Here is a 22,001-nt window from a genome sequence, read left to right as displayed (position 1 = left end):
CTTCCCAGGCTTTAGAGCAGTGCTCATCACATAATAAGTACTTAATAAATACTTTGTCATTCATTCATTTGAGGAGACCTAGATGTAAGCCAAATGAAAACTTTAAATAAGGAGGTTCACTGGAATAACTCCAGGTAGGGGAAAGAAAGAACCAGAGAAAAGCCTGATTCTATCTCTTTGGGGCCAGGTTTCTCTGGCACTAAACCAAGGTTCAGAAGAAACCAGATCAGGTACCATTTGTAGATGGGTCTTCCCATTGGCCAAGATCTTAGGGACCCATCCAGAAGCAATGGTCAAACTTCTTTAAAACATTTCCCCTTCCCTCCCACCCCGGTCCCAATTACGGAGACCAAGAAACAAACCAGGATCTTCTAACGCCTTTTATAAAGGGTACCAGAAGTGGCCCAATCATGATTTCCATCAAATTGAAGGTTCTGCTCCATTACCTATGCTACATAAAGAAATATATATGTGGTAGATAGAGGGGAAATCAAAAGACCCTGAATCAATTGGGTCCAGCCCCACCCCCATCTACCTGATGAATTTATTGGTAGTTGATGGAAATGGATAAGGGAGACTCAATTTGTCAGAGATTCCCTGATCTCCCTCCAGTACACACAAATTACAAGGACTTGGAAATACTCAAACTTCACTATTCTGGTAACCTTGGAAGCGGGTGGTAAGCATAGGCTTACTTATTAAACATGATTAATCAGATCTCATGAACTTTACAAATGACTTGAGATGCAGAAGAAAGTCTGCACATGTGCAAACACAAGTAAACACATACACACACACAGATGTTGGTGGTCTTCAATGATGACCTGCAAATCTTTAGGCTTATGACACAGAATGCGGAAGCATCCTAAAGAAAACAGGATACAAAAATCAGGGTAACTGGGTCAAAATTCTGACTATTACTTATTATCCGTGTGACTTTTGGTAAGTAACTTCTCTGTACCAGGTTCCAGTTTCCTCATCTGTCAAATGAGGGGGTTGGACGAGATGGTCTGATGCTGTACAGGCTCTGAAAATCCGCTTCAACACTCCTTGAATCTTCCCACTTGATCTGGCATTTGCTGAGGCTATAAGACTTTCATTATCAACTATGCCCAATTCCCTGTTACCCTTAACCTAGCCAAGCCCTCCATGGTCTGTTACCTTTGGATGCCCTCAGCTATTTCCCACTCTTGATCCTATCTGAAACCCTATTCTCCCGGTTCCTGGCTTCCCCCTCTAGTCACCCCAGCCTACTGGCCACTCCCAACCCCAGACTACTTGGCCACCCCTAGATCCCTCCCTCGGTCTTTCTGTATATAAGATCCATCTTGTTTCCACGAAAGTGCTCGGTTTCAGTCTTGGCCCACTTGTCAATACAAACATCACGAATGCTTAGATTCCTTGAGAGTCTATCCAATATGGCAGATTTTTAATAAACTTTGTTTTTCTTTGGCTGAGTCAAATTCATTCAGGCAGGACCCATATGTCGCTATTTCTGGCCCCAGTACCCCTGAAACTCAACATTTCCAGTCTTATCCAGCATTATTTCTACAATACTACAACCAATGCTACCATGAACTCCTGAAGCTCCTTGCCATATGACCCTATCTCCTATTTGCTGAGACCTTTCTACTCTTTTGCCCCTGGCCATCAAAATTTTTATAATAAATTCTTATGTCTCAAAAATATAAACTAAATAGTATTCTGTGCCTTTAAAGTCCCCTGAAAGCAGTCCAGCTCAGACCTTTAAGTGAAGGTGACTGATTTATTCTGACTATTCTGACTCTTAACGACATTGCTCTCTTCCAACCGTGCAGCACTTTAATTGTCCATCAAGTGGAGCAGGGAGGAACTGTAAATCTTCCCTCCTGTGCTTCTGGAGCTAAACACTGCTTGACCTCAGCTTGCCAGCCTCATCACCTGCATCCAGGCTGGAGTAATGAGGGGGAGGGGAAAATCTTGGAAGGGGAAGCAAGAAAGCCCGAGGCAAATAGATCTCCAGCTGCTTCCAACCCCAGGTCATCTGCGAGAAATGCAGCACCAGTAAGATTTATCAGTGCAGAGCTGGGAAAGAAGAAAGCACCCACAATCTGCAGTGTTCTTCCAAAAGTGGCTGCAGGCTGATAGACACACCTTCCCTTTTGAACCCAGTCTCCAAACCATTGTGACTCTCAAAGAAGTGGGTCAAGAATCAGAAAAACTCTTCATTCATATCACTTACTAGACATCAAGGTCATATTGGAAGGAACCAATTGGAAGGATGAGGGAGGGGATAATAATCTAATATCAAGTCTATATTTTGTGTTTATGAAAGAATCCCTGCTGTCAGGGGCAGGACTCTCAATTAGAGTGATAATGTCTTCTCATAAGAGATGACAGCTGCACTCCAGAAGCCAAGAAGACCCCAGGTCCACTGACACAAAGAATCTGCATGGGCGGGGGCAGGGAATCAATCCGGGATGTTTTCCCCCTCCCCTGGACTTAATATTTTACACCATTTTAGTATACATTAATGCATTCAAAGTAGCAAACATTATAGTCAAGGATCATTTCTAAAGACTTCCTTTTTAGCACTCATTTTCAAATGTTCATTTACTTTCTGAAGAATTGTCCTTTATATTTTCCATGTCCAGTCAAGTTTTCTTCTCAGGAAATGAGCAAGCTAAATTGTTGTTTGGAAGGGGAGTCTAGTTATCATCGACTAAGTCTCCTTGGTGACTTCTGAACACTAAAGTTAAGGAAAAATCAAAGAACCAAATAATATGTATTTTTGCTTGTAAATACCTGATATTATCAATACCCTAGGCTTTATTTTGCATGCCTCTTCCACTGGGACAATTCTTTTATTTGAAAAAGGAGGTCCTAAGTGCAAAAAGCTCTTACCAATGAAACATTAGTATTACATATTAAAATACAGGTAAATAAGAAAAAACAAAAGTTACGGTATTGTCAATATACATATACGAAAACACAAAAGGCATTTACCAACACAAGGTTAGATTTACAATGAGTCACTTTCTCACCCAGTCAGTAATTAGGTCAGATATAAAGTGAATTAAATTCAAGAAACATTTATTAAATGTTTACTATATGTGAGTCACTGTGTGCTAAGCGCTGGAGATACAAAGAAAAAAAAGATGAAAAAGACATAGTACCTTCTTTGAAGGAGCTCTGGGGCAGGGGAAGGAAAGAAGATGACTTTTTACTATATACATATTTATGCGCACATACATATACATTTATCTTTGATTTTCCTCTAATACTTTCTTTTCTTTTAAGGTTCTAAATCACTTCCCTTACACAGTCTCAGTTATTGCCTCTGAAGTTACTAAGTCTTTATGATGAGGGCACAATCTCTGGGAAGCCCCTTGAATCTGGAGTACAGTCTCTGGGAGCCCCCTTGAACTCTCCTTGAGTCTTCCAACTGAATCTGGCCTTCCCCTAAAGCCATGGGCGTTGCATTATCACTGGGCCCAAGTCTCCGCCTAGCCCAGCCCTCAATGGTCCAACTGTTTCCCACCCTTAATCCTGATCAAAATATCTATACCCTAGCTCTGTTACCCTAGCCCTCTATTGTCTGTCATCTCCATGTAGCCTTCAGCTATTTCCCACCCTGGAGTCTGACCTCATCTCGGTCCCATCAAGCTCCTCCTTAGACTCCTCCTCAAGTCCCTCCCTAAACCCCTCCTCCAGTCACCCCAAACCACCCCTCAATCCCTCCCACAATCTTTGTGTATATAATCTCCATCTTGCCTCCATAAAGATGCTCAGATTCAATCTAGATTGAATTCAATCTAGATTGAATCTGGCCGGCTTGTGAAAACAGGTGTCACAAAGGGTGGGATGTCTTAAGACAACCCATTATGGTGAATCCTTAATAAACTGTCCTTTCCCTTGGCTGAGAAGGCTTGAGTCGAATTCTTTCGGCAGGACGTCGGTACTTTGGGGTGTCGAGCACCCCTCAGCCCCAAGCCTCTTTGTTTATATTCTCATTTTAAATATAGTAAAGGGGAAACCAGGACAAAAATTAACCAAGTGGTCTATAATCACACTAATATTTTACTTTGTCTGGTGGGGAATACAGCTGCATTTTACGATAGCAGATTATAATAAACATTATGTTGTTAGCCAATATAAAAACTTACCTCCAAAATGTCCATTCACTTGAATGCTGGTAAATAGTGCTGTAGCATAGCATTCTGAGAGGGCAAGGGAAGAAACTACAAATCCCTGACCAAGAATTCTGGCAGAGGGGGAGGGACATGGATTTATAAAAATTGCAGCAGCCCAACAGGAGATGTCCCAGGAGGCTTGAAGACTGAAGAGCAATGACCAAGGACACCCCCATCTGGCTGGTACATAAAGGAAGAGTGTGTGACAACAGAAGGGATATTAGAATATTACTGAAGATAAAATAGATGATTTAATTATATGAAATTAAAAGTTTCTGCACAAACAAAATACAAGTAGCTAGGATCAAAGGGTCAAGTAGTTAACTAGGGGGAAAATCGTTATAAAAAATTTCTGATAAACATCTGAAAGCCAAGATATATAGGAAATTAAATTCAAAATATATACGAACAAGAACCCTTCCCCAATAGGAAGAACCAAGTAATTTATTAAATGCCTACTATGTACTTGGCACTATGCTAAGCACTTTCACAATTATTATCTCTTTTGATCCCAACAACAAACTTGGGAGATAAGTGCTACTATTACCCCCTTTTTACAGTGGAGGAAACTGAGGCAGACAGTGGTTAAGTGATCTTCCCAGGTTAAGTATTTAAGGCCAATATATAAATAGTAAAGGATATGAACAAAAAGTTCTCAAAAGAAAAAAAAAAGGTAAGTTATCAACAATCATATTTTTAATAATCTAAAATATTAATAATAAGAGAAATGCAAATTAAAACAACTTACAAGCTATATGGCACACCCAAAAACAACAAAATATGAAAATGGCAGTTGTTGGATGTGCTATGGGAAGACAGGACACTAATGCAGCTGTCAAGGGGTTTAATGATTTTGGAAAGCATTTGGAACTATACCTCAACCTTAACCATTTGACCCAGAAATACCACTAGTCATCCCCAAAAGACCAAAGAAAGGAAAGGATCCATAAATAGAAAAATAAGTCTAGCAGCACTTTTTGCTGTAGCAAAGAACTAGAAATAATAAAGGTACCTATCAATTGGGGAATGGTATATGTATGTCAATAAAGAGATGGATTCATAGAAATCTGGGAACACTTGAATTAGCTGGTACAGAATGAAGTGGGCAGAACCAGGAGAATGATTTATACAAATTACAAAATGCAACTATAAGGAAAAACACATCTGAAAAATTTAAAAACTAGAATCAATGTTAAGGGGAAATGGCCCATTTTGGCCAATTTGCCAGCAAGCTTTCACAAGTCAAGCATTCATAAAGTGGAAGGAAGAGGTGAAATGTGAAAATTGCTAATTAGGAGTCCTGTAAACTGTAAGTCCCAAAGATGAGGTTTAGACTGTGGGAACCCCCTTGAATCCACCCTGAATCTTCCCACTTGATCTGGCTTTTCAGGCCCCAAATAGCCTAGCCTAGCCTACCAATGTCTGGTGGCCTCAGGATTACCTTCAGACCAGGTCCCACCCTGGATCCTAACAAAATATCTATACCCAAGGCTGTACCCTAGCCCTCTATTGTCTGTCCTCTCCAGGTAGCCTTCAGCTATTTCCCACGGAGGAGTCTAACCTCACCCCAGTCCTCCCTAAACCCTTCCTCCAATCACCCCAGACTACTAGACCACCCCAGATCCCTATCACAACCTTTCTATACCTAAGTTTCATCTTGCCTCCATGAAGGGGCTCAGATTGAATCTGGCCTGCTTGTCAGACAAGAGTCAAAAATGGCGAGAATTCTTAAGACTCTACCCAATATGGTGAGTCTTTAATACACTTTGTTTTTCTCTTTGGCTGAAAGAAGGCTTGAGTCAAATTCATTCGAGCAGGACCTGGTGTGTCAGTATTTTGTGGTCTCGAGCACCCATAAACCTCATCACATGGTTCTCTGACCTCATCACCAAGTCTTGAATATAAGCCTCCCAGCCAATTGTACTTGTAGATGTTATTGATTGTTCTAAGTCATTCTGTTGATATATGGGGTGATTTTTTTTAAAAAATGGTTACCATTGCTTTCCTTGTAGGAAGAAATGACTTGTCCTATAACAAATTTCTATTGTACATGGAATATCTCTTCTTGCTTCTCCTTGTTGGGGAAAGGCTCTAGATGAGTCAAGAAAGTAACACTGTCTGCAGAATACCGGGGGTAATGTTTCATTGAGCTAATGAATATGAGAGAGGGGAATCTAATTAGAGGCTTCCCTCTAGCAATGACCCTGTATAAAATGAAATGACTGGGTTCAGAACAGGGAGTGTTACAGGTCTCCAGCCCCAGCAACTCCCAGCTGCAGTGTCTATGTTAGAAACAGAAAAAGGTTCTAAGTCCAGAAGACAGATGCTAAATCATTCTATCCTAGAGATGAATAATGGGGTATACATTCTCAGACATAGGTAATGGAGGGATCTGTTTTTCATTATTATACATATTTGTTATAAGGAAGGGCTTTTATTTCTCTTTGAGGACAATTCCTGGGAAGTGGACTTTGGCAAGTGAAACGAGAAAAAGGAAGAAAAGAATATCAATGAATCATTAAAGCAATTAGTCAGAAAGTGACAAGCAGGGCAGTGTTGAAACTAGCATGTTAAATTTGAAGTATCCAAAATAAAAACATAAACAAACTATACATAATAGAGGTTCACTGTTTCATATACATCCTTTTCATTGGTCTTTACATACTGAAATGTTCATGTTTCTTGAGATTTACAAAGTTTATAATAAAAAGAAAATTGGGGGGGGGTGGGGAGCAGGAGGACAAAGAAACTGACCCAGGTAGTGAAAAGTGAAGCTATAGAAAGAGGCAGACCCAGGGGGTCTAGCTGAGCAGGGAGAAGCAATGTGATGACACTATGAAAAGAGAAACTATATTCTCTGTAGTATCAGATGCGTGAGCTGTATTTATTTGCTAGATGCGAGCCTTAGTACCTGTATACTATGTATATTTATGGGAAAGTACAGCCCAGTCTTAAGGAGGGAATATTTGTAGCTACTGTTCTCAGCTATCTTAGTAGATGTCAAGTACCTACAGGTTGATTATTAAAGGTAAACATGCCAGGGGTGATCTCATTAACTATAATTTTAAGAGGTGGACTCCTAGGGTAACTAATCACTTGGGGAGGACTCAACTTGAAAACTTCCCAGTGCTGAGTTAGGGACAGAAAGGGTGCTATATTATTGTTTGTAAGTGTGTATTCCCTTCCCCAAACTATCTTATATCTACTTAGCACATGTATCGTATTCTCTAGTATCATATAAGCTTCTTTAGGGCAGGGACTGCCTCATTTTTTACTGTTCTCTAGTGACTAGACATTTACGGTTAGAGGAGTCTGACTAAATACTTTGCACATAGTAGGTGTTTATTTGTGTTATTGTCATCCATTCAGTAGTTAATTTTTTTAAACCTCATTTTGTCTTATTTTTGTTAGACTTTCCCTGTTTCAAAGACTAACCTCAAGATTACATCAGAAGTTATCAGGAGTATTGAATCCAGAGACATAACTCTTTCTCCACAAAACTGAGATATAATGCAATACCCCTGCCATCAAGAGAATCAGACAACTAACCTAGATGGTTAAAGATGTCCAAGGGTTTGAAATAAACATGTTTTGTTTTTCTTTTTTGTGAATAATACAACTAATATTTGTGTACATGGACTACTAGAGGACCAAGATTATAATCTTGCACTCCCAGTGAACTTGTGGATGGGGAGTAGACGTCTACCTATTGTAGTCATCTCACTACAGAATATATTCACTACAAAATGGCTTAAACAACTAAAGGGCATCTAGGTGGCACAATGGATAGAGGGCTGGGCCTGGAGTCAGTGAGACCTGAGTTGAAATCCATCCTCAGACCCTTACTACCAAGTCACTTACCCCTGTTTGCCTCGGTTCTTCAGCTGTAAAATGAGCTGCAGAAGGAAAATAGCAAACTGTTCCAGCATCTTTGCCAAGAAGACCCCAAATGGGGTCACAGAAAGTCAGACGTGACCGAAATGACCTCTGACTCCAGATCCAGCTTTCTTTCCATTGCCCCACCCACTCTGCAACAAGCCAGAAAAAGAGCCTTGGTAACCATATCTTACTCCAAACAAGACATTTCTCCTACTTAATGTCATAAATATGGGATAAGGGAGTAAGCATTTACATAGTCCCTACTATGTGCCCGACACTGTGCAAAGCACTTTACAAAGATTTCATTTGATCCCCACAACAACCGTGCAAGGTTTATCCTCATTTTACAGATTTTACTGAGGCAAATAAAGGTTAAGTGTCTGAGGCCAGATCTGGACTCAGGTTGTCCTTACTCCGGGCGCAGCATTCTACCTACTGTGCTAACCTAGCTGCATCCATACAGAGAACACTAATTCCACATGTTATACACAGGCATAATTAATGAATTTAGAGGCTATCTGTGAAGATTGCTTTTACATCTCTGTTTAAAAGCTGTATTATGTTGAACGTGTCTTAAAAGGTTTGCTATGAGGAAAAGTTTGGTCTGTTTCCGAGTTAGCTACAAAACTGAAGGCAGCCTTTGGTTAAGAAGGTGACTGATCAAGTGCAGATGTCCGTAAAATAGCAAGAAGAAAGTTCAAAGCAAGTTAATAAAACCACAATGGGATTCCCTAATGATTGGAGAAAAATCTACCCAGAATTTTTATACAGACATCCACACTGATGTCTTTCTTCTCTCTCTGCTTTTAGTACAATGTGATGAACGGTACACAAAACCATCAAAAGATAAGGTTCTGAGAACTTGTTCAGAGAATTAGCAGAAGATAGCGGACAGGAGTACTGAACTCAGAACCAAGAAGATATGAGTTAAAAGCCAACCTTTGACATGAGCTGTGTGACCACATGGCAAGTCCCTTTAGGTCTTGTAGCATCAGTATCTTCATCTGTAAAATAGGGATAATAATCCAAGGGTTTTGGGAGGCCTGAGTGAAATACTGTACATAAAATGCTTTAAAAAATTTTAAGTACTATATAAATGTTAATTATTACACTAATAAGAAAACCATTGAAATATTTCTGTTTTGAAAGTAGGATATTAAAGGCTGCCCTTCCTAGGGAAAAAATTAAACAGAAAATATGTGCAAGGGCTTTTAATGCAAAGCTTCCACAAATCCCTGAAATTGTTTGCACAGTGAAAAGAGCACCAGGCCTGGAGTCAGGAAGACATCTTTTTGAGTTCAAATCTGCCCTCAGACACTAGCTATGTGACCCACTTACCTTTGTTTGCTCAGTTTCCTCATTTGTAAAAAGCTAGAGAAGGAAATGGCAAACCACTCCAAGATCTCTGCCAAGAAAACCCCAAATGAGGTCACAAAGAGTTGGACATGACTGAAAATGATTCAAAAACAACAAAAATAGTTTATATATCTCATTTGACTTTCTTTTGTCTAAGGAAATGTTCAGAGTGAAGTAAATCTATTTTTTTACATAAAACTGAAGAAAAAGCCTGGTCTATATTAAGTAGTGATTGAAAATAGTAAAGGTTAGTAGAAAGATATCTAACCATTTACATTTAATTCTTATGCCAAACTATATGAACCTTTAAATATTATGCTGTCCTAATATTAATAAATAACGCAATAAAGCACATGTCCTGCCTAGGTAAACAAGACCCTAAGTTTGGGCTGTCTCTTTTGTGCTTTTTCTTTCCTGATCTTGAGAGTATCCTGAAATGGACATGATGGGGGTACAGTCTCTGGGAATCTCCTTGAACCTAATGGGGTACCATCTCTTGGAGCCTCCTTGAACTACCCTCAAACTAGCCTAGCCCACTATTGTCTGTTATTTCCAGGTGGCCTTCAGCTATTTCCCACCCTTAATCTCACTCCAGGAGTCTTGACCTAGAGGTCACCCCAGTCCCACCAAGATCCTCTTTAGACTCCTCCTCAAGACCTTCCCTAAATCCCTCTTCTAGTCTCCCCACACTACTAGACCACTCCTCAATCTCTCCCACACTCTTTCTGTATATAAATCTCATCTTGCCTCAGTGAAGACACTCAGATTCAATCTAGCTCAGTTCAGATTGATATGGCCTGCTGGCATAAGCGTCACAAATGCTTAGGCTCCCTAAGCGTCTACCCAACATGGTGAATCTTTAATAAACTTTGTTTTCCTTGGCTGAGAAGGCTTGAGTCAAATTCATTTGGCAGGAACCGGTATTTTGGGGTCTAGAGCACCCCTAAAAACCTATGCTTCCCTAACCTCATCATTTTCTTTAACCTCATCAGACACATCTAGGGTTTTGGTGGTGGTCTTACAAAGTTCAAGAGACCCTGAATCACTGGGTTCAAGGAGAGGAGCAGTTGGTTGCAGCAGCCACAGGAGTAGGATGTTGGCTGAGAAAGCGTCAATAACGGAGAGGATGAGGATGGCCACAGACAAGAGGACTGTGCCAAGTCTTGCTGTTTTACCAGTAAACATTATCTGAAATTATGTGGACCATGCAATACCCAAAGTGGAATGTAAAATGCTTAATTATAAGACACTCAAACTTCTTTACCTTAAAATAAGGTTAAGTACCAGCCTCTCAGCAAATTGTAACAATAGTAAAGTTTCTGAATGCTTTTCACTTAATGTATGCTTTTCGAGTGTTTTTATGTTTTGCCTTTTGTGTGTGCGCAGGAATAAATTGCCTATCCCTTACCTGATTTATATTATTCGTTCTGTACAGCTTTTATTCCCTGCTTTTTAGGGAGACCCAAAGCCATGAGCTATAAGTAAAACTGTCCCTGGGGACACTGAAGTGGAAGAAAGAATGAGCAGGGAATGTGAAAAAAGAGAGCCTAATTCTTCTTAATAGAGGTGGACACACCCAAGAATGAACCTAGTCCAAACTCTATTCCTGCATAAAGAACAGCACCCTCAACTTCTGTGGAAACCCAGAAGCAGTTCTTCAAGTTTTGAGACAGAAGTTTTTTTTTTTATTTTTAGGACCACAAGGCCATTGCAATAGTCCAAGGATGAGGTAAATAAAGACTTCATGAGGGTGGTAGCTGTGAGAGTTGAGACAAGGGGACCAGAAATGCTGTAAAGATAGAAATGACAGATTGGATGTGGGGTGAGCAGTTGAGGATTTCACCAACGTTGTGAGACTGGATGACTGGGAGTATGATGGTGTCCTGACAGTAATAGAAAAACCGAGAAGAGGGGGAGGAATTGGGAAAAGACAGTGAGTTCTGTTTTGGACATACTATGTTTGAAATGTCCATGGGACATCCAATTGCAGATGTTGGTGAAGTGAGCCTGAAACTCAGGCAAGAAATTAGGGCTGGACAAAGAGATCTGGGAATAATCTTCAGGGAGATGACAATTGGGTCAAGGGGATCTGAGATCACTAAGCTAGAGCATATGCAGAGACAAGACAACCCAGAGCAGAGTGCTGATGGTTTAGTGGGTATAACCTGTTTGAAGCTCGTCCAGGACCTTTACCCCTTACTCCAGAAAGAATTTGAGTCCCATCTGTCCATAGGCCCTAGGAACACCACCCCTCCCTCCCTTGAATTCTCCCAGAATCTTCCCACTAGATCTGGCTTTTCAAGCCCAAATCTGTTACCCTAGGGGCAGCTAGGTGGCACAGTGAGTAGAGCACCGGTCCTGGAGTCAGGAGGACCTGAGTTTAAATTTGACCTCAGACAATTGACACATGTACTAGCTGTGTGACCTTGGGCAAGTCACTTAACCCCAATTTTCCTGCCAAAAAAAATAAACAAATCTGTTACCCTGAACCTAGCCTAGCCCTCTATTGTCTGCTACCTCAAGATTGCTTCTGGCTGCTTTCCACCCTGGATCCCATCAAAATCCCATTCTCTTGGTTCCTGCTGTCTGAGATCTAGTCACCCCAGTCCCATCAAGATCCTCCTTAGACTCCTCCTCAAGATCCTCCCAGGAACCCTCCTCCAATCACCCCAGACTACTTGACCACCCCAAGATACCTCCCACAATGTTTCTGTATATAAGACCCATCTTGGTTGCATGAAGATGCTCAGATTCCTTAAGAGTCTAGCCAACGGGGAGATTTTGTAAGAGTCTGGTCCATATGGCGGATCTTTAATAAACTTTTTTTTTCTTTTGCTGAAAGAAGGCTTGGGTTGAATTCGTTTGGGCAGGACCCTGAGCACCCCTAAACCTCAACAGTCAGACAAGGTAAGAAGAGAATTAGAAGAGAGGAGTGTTACCAAAAACCTAGAGAGGAGAGAATATGCAAGAGAAGACAGTGTCAAAAACAGAGGCCAAGAAAGGTAAGAGATCCATTAGTAACATTGGAGAGAGCAGTTGCAGTTGAGGCATGAGTTGGGAAGTCAGATTGCAGGAGGTTTAGAATCACATGAGGGGAGAAGAGGGGACATCAAGGTTAGATGACTTCCTCGAGTTGTTTAGGGGAGAAATACAGGAGAGTAGGAAGCAAGGATGATAGGAACAAGTGAGGGTATTTTAGGGATAGGAGAAATGTGAATATGTTTGTAGACAACAATACCAACAGTTAGGTAGAAACTGAAGACTGGTGAAAAGATGGGGATGGTACTGGAGGCAATCTTCTGGAGAAGTTGGGATAAGATAACTTGGCATCAAAAGTGCAAGCACAGGGGTTTGCCTTGGCAACAAGAAGGGACAACTCTTCATGAATGAGACAATAGTGAAGGAGCTACTAGAGAAAGACATCTAAGAGATGTCAAAGGAAGAGGAGGGATAAAAGAGGGAAAACCTAGGCCTAGAGAATAGGGACAGAACAAAGATTTAAGAGAGTCTTAATTTACAGCTAAGATACCAACACACACACACACTCACACACACACACACACACACACGCAGGATACAGAGTGGCTGAGTGAAAGGGGTATTAGATTTAGATTCAAGAGTAACTAGTTTTACTCCCAGGTCTGCCATTTTAATGCTTGCATGACCTTAAGCAAGTAATTTAATTTCTTCAGGCCTCAGTTGTCTTATATGTAAAATGAAGATGTTGGACCATCTAGGTCTCTCAGGTCTCTTCCAGCTCTAAAGCTATGATCCTATGATATACAATATATTGTAAAGGAGCCATGACAGAGAAGACTGACCAAGCTCCTGAAAATGGACCTGAAGCCAGGTAGCATTCAGATCAAGGGGTTGCAATCAGTCCAATCTCCAGTAATTAAGAACTAGGGGAAAAGACCTGTTCCCATAACTCTCTATAACAGGGTCATACCATGGACTCACTTGTTTGAGCCCTGGGAGCTGCAGCAGCAAAAAGAGCCAACCCAACACCAATATCAGTGGTGCTACAGATATTATAGGACGCTTAAAATCAAAACTTTACTACCAACCATAAATCATTACAACTATATGGAACTAGTTAAAAACAAATATGTGCAAAATAATATGTGCAAAATAAAGTACATAGAAGTAAAAAAATATCATAGCATAGTGAGTGTTTAATATAAAGACTAACTACCCAAGCCTCACTATTTGACAAAAATTTCTAGGAAAGCTGGAAAGCCATGCGGCAGAAATTATGTTTAGACCAACATCTCACACCATATGCTACATAAGTTCCAAATGGATACTTAACCTAGATACAAAAAGTCAAATCACAAATGAAGTACAAGAACAGGGAAGATAATGCTTTTCACACTTATGGAGAGAGGAAGAATTTGGGGCCAAACAAAAAATAAAAAGGATCATAGGGGAGTAAATGGACAATTTTGTCTACATATAATTTGAAAAATTTTACACAAAATCATCAATTCAGTTAAAAATTAGGAAAGAAACAATTAACTGGGGGGGAAAACTCCACCAAGATTTTCTGATAAAAGTCTTAAATCTAAGCTATATAGGGAAATGTTAGCTAATAAAAATTAGCTATCCCTCAATAGATATGAACAAGTAATGCTCAAAAGAAGAAAGGCAAGTTATCATCATCAGAAAAAATCTTCCAAATCACTAATAAGAAAATGCATGTTAAAACCACTTGAAGGCTCCATATTACACTCATCACATTGGCAAAGTTGACAAAAATGGAAAATGACCATCAATGGAAGGGCTATGGGAAGACAGGTACACTAATGAACTGTTGATAGATCTGTGAAGAAGTCCAACTATTCTGAAAAATAATTTGGAACTATACCCCAAAAGTGCAAACCCTTTGAATTAGCAATGCCATTAGTAATACAGAGGTGGCATACCCAAAGAGATCAAAGAAAGAAGACAAAGACTCACAAACAGGGAACATTAATAGTAGCACTTTTTGTTGTAGTAAAAAAAACCCTAGGAAACAAAGTGGGTACCCATCATTTGGGGAAGAGCTGAACAAATTATGGCATATATATGCAATAAATGTTATTATTCCATAAGAAGTGATTAAAGAGATAGGTTCAAAGAAACCTGGGAAGAAGAGTGAAGTGAGTAGAACCAGTGGGACAACTTTTACAATGATTTTCACACTAAAGGAAGGTAACTCTGAAAGACTTAGTTAAGATCTATGATCAATACCATGACTGACCATAACAACAGAAGGCTAATAAACCAAGCTTCCCACCTCTTGGCAGAAGTAATGGATTCAAAGTGTACAATAAAATATACATTTTCAAATACAGCTCATGTGTGGGTTTGCTTTGCATGGTACACTTAATTATTATAAGGAAGTACTTTGATTTTTCCTTTATTTCAGGGACCACAGCTATTGACGTAGGGTTGGTAAAAGTTGTACCGATACTTTTTTTAAGGAAGAAAAGAAAGAAAAGGACATCCACAAATCATTTTTAAAAATAGAAGGGAGCAAAAGGAAGCTCAGAAGAGGAGCTGGAGGCCAGCTGGACAATATTAGAGCTATCATCTTAAGTCTGAAATATACCCCCCCAAAGCTATACATAGTGAAGATTCCTTTCTTCACATGCTATTCTTCTTTGTAGAGAGAAATTTATTGATTTTTAAACAGATTCGTAAGATATGGGTTCTATTCCTGGCTCTGCCACTTACTGAGTGACAATGGGCAAGTTTTCTGATGGGTCTGGGCCTTGGTTTCCTCATTTGTAAAGCTGACATAATAGTTACACTACTTGCCTCATCTTAAAAGAGATACTATGTGAAAAATGTTTTGTAACCAGGAAGTATACATACACATACACACACACACACACACTCTCTCTCTCTTTCTCTCTCACAGACTTAAAGTTGAGTTTTCCATTTACATTGATGGAGGGAGTTTTCCCACAAGAAAAGCCCTAGACTGACGAAAGAGATCCAGACCAAAATGAATATATTTTGGAATATATGTGCATATCATGTCCTATGAAAAAACAGAAAGAAGGAAGTCAATAAAGATATATGCATATGTATATACACATGTATACATAGAGAAAGACATATATTGTGTATACACATACATACATACACACATACACACACACACACACACACACACACACACAGAGGAGAAAAAGCTTGGAGTTAGGTATAGGCAGGGATAGAAAGCCAAGACATAAATAAAATGGAGACAGTGATATAGCAGAAGGGATCCTACTTCACAGAGGCAGAGGCACACATGTTTAGGCTGCATGAATGTTTCATGAGCTTGTGAAAAGGCTATAATATTGTAGAAAATAAAGGGGGAAAATATTATACCTAATAAAAAAGATTTGGATACAAATGGGATCTTGTTTATAAAGCCAGTGCCTTGTGGAAAAGAAAATACGCGCTGTAGGGATTTGGGGAAATCCAGGTTTCTAGGATGAGCCTTTGTTTTCAAGGTAGAAAAAAAAAGTTACAATATGGCTTTTCCCCTTCACATGTTTAAAAATAAAAAAAATCCTCACCAAATGACAGCTCTATGTCAGGTTCCATTTGTCTTCATAACAGAGTATCAAGCAGGAGCGAGGAAATAAATAAACACTGTAAGACAACCAACCAAAAACTGAAGACATATGAGAGAAAGGTAATCCCCATACTGCAACCATTGAAAACAAAAACAATGATGACATTTCAATTTAGCTTTTGCCCCTGCTGCTCCACACTATGTATAACTCATCTCTTTGGATGGATCTTTGGAGATTCCCTTTGCTCTCCTTGCCCCTCCCTTCTGTACAGACACAGGCTGTGCCTAGTTAGGATACAGAATTGGGAATGGTATTCCTCCTGGCAACAATACTTTGCCAATTTAACCAAGACCTAAAAAACTACCATTTTTTATTTCCCCCAACCCTCAGATCACCAGGGTACTTTGGTGCACCAGGTACACCTCTCCCAGCTTTAAGTCCATCTCCTATCTCTTCCATGTAGCATCTTTCCTATACTCAACTCCCATTACCAAAAGCCTCAGCAACAACAACAAAATCTTACATTTATACAGCGGTAGAGACTGTATCTATGATTTCATCTATCTAGGTGGAGAAATTCCTTCCACCAATGCAAGTGAATACTTTATGTACAACTTTCTGTCTTGAGACTTACATTTAGATGTTTCAAATAGGTTCTGTTTTGACACTCAACAATTCCAGGAGGGGATGTTACTTTAGAGATAAGGAAACTGAGGCTTGGAGGTTCTTAAGTTATTTACTCAAGATCACTTAACTAGCAAATGAAGAAGACAGAATTTGAGTCTATGCACTCTGACTACAAAACAACTAAACAACAGCTAGGTGGCCCAGTGACTAGAGTGTAGGGCCTGGAGTCAGGAAGACTCATCTTCCTGAGTTCAAGTCTGGCTTCAGACACTTCCTAGCTATGTGACTCTGGGCAAGCCACTTAACCTGTTTGCCTCAGTTCCTTATCTGTAAAACGATCTGGAAAAAAGAAATGGTAAACCAACCTAATATCTTTGCCAAGAAAATCCCAAATGGGGTTAGGAACAGTTGGACATGACTGAACAACGACCTAGTAGGTTATCTTACTCTCCCCAAAGTTTGAGAATCCCCTGAGGATGGGGAAGACAGGATATCTCAAGCCCTCAATGGTCATAGTGGGATTACATGAGCAAAAAATATACGGGCCCTTCAGCCCTGTCCTTCATATGAATGATTTGCTCCATACCAAACGGCAAGAGACGAAATTATACATCGAAGTGGTTAGGAGTGCTGACCAAGCCTTGGATGCACATCTTTATTCCTCAGTACCTGGTGTCTGTCTCTCATCCATATGGTAGGTAAGAGAATCTACCAACCATGGTGACAGCTCACACTGAGAGATAGGCCAAAAAGCTATGAATGCAACAATCTCCCAGTGCCTTGCTTGCCTGAATATATAGAAGGGATAAGATCAGCTTTCCTTTGCTTCCTTGCTGGGGGAGGGGGGGTGCCGAGAACCAGAATTATCTGAAGCCTCCCTAAGTTCCAGAGAACTAAGAGAGTATGAGGGGGAAGCCAGGAAAGGGCATTTCCATACTCACTGTCTACTTCCGTAAACAAAAGCCTTGTCCTTCCTAGGGCAATCTAGGTCACAGCCCAGGCTCAGTTTGAGGGCTGGAGGACATGGCTGGTGTTAGGCAATGACTCAGAAAGGAGGTTGTGTCTCTGCTTGTGTATACTTTTTAAAAAATCATGAGGGTCATACATACAATAACAGCACATAAATCTGAGAAGCCTCTTTCTCTTTTCACTCATCTAAATTTGCACATTGCCTTATGGTGACCTTTTCCCCTTCAAACACACCTTTCACCATCATAATTTCAACTGTTTAGAATGTTTGCATACAGGGGTGAGAGAGAGGTGGGTTTCGGTTGGGGACAAGAAACAGCAGTATGTATTTTGCCTCTGTTTCATTTCCCTACCTCCTGCCCTAAGTGCAGCCCGACTTCAGCTATGGCTCCTCCAAAGATGAATTGGGGGATTCAAGTAATATTAAACTCTATCTCCCTGACTGCACTGTCACAGCCTAAATTAGGCTATATCTTCAACCTGCAGCTAAACTAGGAAGCAAGAGGAATTCCGTGTTCCTACACACTTACAAAGAAAACAGCATTGGGCTTGTGATTGCCTGGTTAGGAATTAACCCTGAACTATGGCAAATTCGGAAAGAGTAAAGAATTCAAAGGTCTCAGGGCTAAGGTCAAAATGAAAACAGTCAAAGACATACACCCCATCCAACTGCTGCCCCAGGACCTCAAACCAGATGAAACAAACATCCCTGAACTTAGCCAACTCCTCCTGGTTACAGTGTAGGAGCAGACAGCTAGAGCAAGGGGGCCCATCTTCCTTCCCAATCCTCATGCTCAGTCTTCCCTCTAATGATCCAGCGCTTTTACTGACACTTTTTTTCCCTTTGCAATTTACGTTCACCTGGAGGGTCCGATTTTAATTAGTGTAATATCCCTGTTAACAACACAGACTAATTAAGACATCCGTTAAGAATCCATAATGTAAACTTAATGAGCAGGTTCTGCCGGAATGTTTATCCATTTTATTTATTTATTTTTAGCAGACCAGCAAAAAGCCCAAGCAAGTTTCCGATTTGAAACACAGTTATTAAATGGCACCATTCAATTAATTAAATACTGAGTCCTCAGTGGAAAGTACCTGAGTGTGGGATCGGGTATGTGGGCCCACTAAGCTCTGGATTTCGGCTTTTCTCACAGGAAATTAGATTCCAGAAGCGCACCTTCATGAGCCTTTTCAGTGAACACTGAAGGAGGGATTTCAATCCCATATCTCTTTCCCTGAATTCTGCTCCAAGCCAGAGTTCAGCCATGCCTCAGACATTAGAGCTAAGCACCTCTCACCTATGCTCTGGACCTCTTTTACTAGCTTTTCTTAAAAACAAACAAAAACCCCATCATAAATGTACTCGGTTCTCTTGCAAACACCTGAATCTCCCCAATGTCAGCCAGTCATGCGTGGGGGGGGGGGGGGAGATTTGTTACTCCCAGACACAAACTGGCTTTCTCTACTCCTCATTTTGTCCCCTAAATCCTTCCTCAAGTGTGGGTTCCCACAACCCCCAACATATGCGTTCTCTCAAACATCCTTCGACCTAAGCCATTCCAGTGCTCATGCTGTGCACACTAAGCTATCTTGTAGTGTGATCCACGGCTCTGGCATCTCCTACTGCAGCTCTCATTTAGGGGTTGAGGAAAGGCTATTCCATACACTCTTTATAATAGTATTTTCCCCCTCTACACATCCAGGCCAATTTATCACTCAGACCAAGAGCTTACTGCGGGCTCCTGGTAGCAGAGTAATAATAAGCAGATGATTGCCCCGGGATCTGGGGCTGGTGGAACCCTCAGATACCCCGCCCCCACCTCTGCATCCTGCCCCCACTTCTCCAGCGTCCCCAGCCCGAGCGAGCATTGCAGAGCTCCGAGCCCCGCAATATTGGTATTCTGCACAGCAGCACCTCTGCTCTTCTGTGGCTGCAGAAGAAACAATAAAAAACGGCTTTGCGCGGCGCTCTCCCAAACCCTCCCAATGTCAATAGGTAGGAGAGTTATCAACGAACAAGTAGAACTAGGTAGGGGAAGCCAGTGGAACGTGGTTCCCTTCCACACTGAAAATGAACCTGGCTGGCCAAGCAGAGCCGCTTTCCCAAGGGTCGTTGGAGCAGAAAGTTTAAACGTGGTCGGAGCGACAGTTTAGCTCTTGTCCCCAAGCTCCTCCAAACCTCCCTTGACGAATGGGTCTAGTTGGCCACCCCCTCCCCCCGCCAAAGTGAGGGGTTAAAATCTTCGAGGAGCAAGATTAAGGAGCCCCCAACGGCATTCACAATACTCCAGTATATCTTTGTACCAGAAGACCCCCCTTGAGGGAAATACGAACATTTTTACAAAGGTCTCCACGAATGCCCCAATCACTCCTCCCCAAGAGATAGACATTCCCTGACACAAACACACGCAGCCTCACTCTCTCCCTCTCCCTCTTTGCACTCTAGGATCCAGCTGTTCTCTTTAGGAATCGGTGGGTGCCCAACGCCGCCTGAATCGCAGGCTGCCAGCAAATATTCAATCAACAACACCCGCCTAGCCCAACAACACCCACTTAACTCCCTTTGGTTATATCCCTGTTCCATGTAACCCTTCTCCCCACCAACCTAAGCGGATGCCCTTTGAGAGGGGTTCCCCTTCCCCCCATTAAAAATCTCCCAGAGATGGCAGCATCAAGGGATTTTCTTCCTTTCGCTGAGGGAACGAGAGGTAGGCTATGTCCCGTTTTAGTAGACTCATTCCAAAAATAAAAAGTCTCAAGCTTTGACCTAAGATGACCCTCTCCTTCCCCCCAACCCACTCCCCAAAAGCTGGTCTCCCCTCTGACAAATCCCTTAAACAGGAGAATTAATTTCTCTTTTTCCCCTCCTCCTCACCCCCCCCCCAATCCCTCAAAGGGAATTCCCCCGTGCTCAGGGTATTGTGCAGCCGCCACCGCCGCCACGGCACCCTGTGCCCGGGACTGCCCCGACATCTGAATGGAGCAAACGAAGAGGAAGGATCCAGCTTAGCGCGGCACACCAACAGACCCGGAGATAGCACCTCACGCCAGCTGCTCCTTCTCCATTCACAAAACCTGCTCCTCTGCTTCTCTGTCCCCGAGCCATCATCCCAGTCAACCTACGACCTCGAGAGGCAGGAGTCTGTGTGACCCCCTAACCCTTCAGGGCGCTGTCCTCCCGAAGCTGCGATGCCCTCCCCGTCAACACATATCATCTGTCCCTGCTATCTCCCAGCCCTCCAGCCCTTAGACCTCTGCGAATCCCTCTAGTCCCTCAATTCTCTTCCCCGCCCCCCAATCACTTCCTGCATTCGCGTCCCTGGATGCAATGCCCACCCCCATTTATATCCCTTGTGCTCAGCATCCTATCCCCACCCCCGGTCCCTTCGTCTCCCCATCTCCCTCTCCAAAGCCCCGGTTGTCCCTTTTCGTCTTCCTCTCCCTCCTCCTTCTTCTCTTCCTCCTCTTCATCCTCCACTCACCCCCATCCCTCGGTGCATCTCCTACCCCAGGTTCCATGTTTTCCCTTCTCTTCTTTCACCCCCAAAGATAATAATAACCAATAAAATAGGAATCCGGAGCCGAAGCGGCTGGCCGGGGGGCGCTGCTGTTACTCACGGTCTCAGCGTTCCCAACGGCAGGTGAGGGGAGACGCACTGCCATCCCCTAGCTGCATTCCCCACCCCCTCAAAGTGTCCGGAGAAGGCACCCCCTCTGAGGGACTGGGAGAGCCTTGCCGGCCGCAGGAAGCGGAGGAGGAGGCGAAGGCGAAGGCGAAGGCGGAGGCGGAGGCGGCAGAGGCTGCAGCGGATCTCGGCTCTGTAGCCTACCACGCGACTCGACTCGTGTGCAGCGTGTGCAGCGGGAGAGGTGCCCAGCAGCCTGGGCTTCGTTGGCCAGAGACGCGGGAGAAGCAGCCCGCGGAGCTGGGGAGGGAAGGAGACTGGGGTCCTGGTTGGGAGCTGAGGCGGATTTTCGGATTGGGGATGATGGCTTGGGATGGAGCTCCAGAGCCAGGCACAACGCGGGAGCGAGCGCAGCTTGCCCCAGGAAAGCTCCAAGACACCTGGCTCCCTCTCTTTCTCTCTCCCTTTCCCCTCTCCCTCCCTGTATCTTTCGCTTTGCTGAGGAGGGGAAGGAGCAGGAGCACGCAGCAGTGGCAGCAGCAGTGGCAGCAGCAGCTCCCGCGCAGCACCCGCGCGAGTGTAGCGCGCACCGCCCAGCGAGGGAGGGGTCCCGGGGTTAGGGAGGGTAAGGGAAGACCGTGTCGGAGAGGGGGCGGAGGAGAGGGAGCGGCCAGTCCCAGGGCGTGCGAGGACTAGGAGGAGGTGACGAGTGGCGCGCACGTGCTGTGCAACGCTGCGAGAGGCAGGCACCTCTGCACCTGCCTAGAGGAGAAGCTTTGAGCCAGGTGATGGGTAGGGCGAGGAGTAAGGAAGGC

The sequence above is a fragment of the Trichosurus vulpecula genome, chromosome 4 (genome assembly GCF_011100635.1).
Source record: "Trichosurus vulpecula isolate mTriVul1 chromosome 4, mTriVul1.pri, whole genome shotgun sequence".
Lineage (NCBI taxonomy): Eukaryota > Metazoa > Chordata > Mammalia > Diprotodontia > Phalangeridae > Trichosurus > Trichosurus vulpecula.
This window is presented reverse-complemented; position numbering follows the sequence as displayed.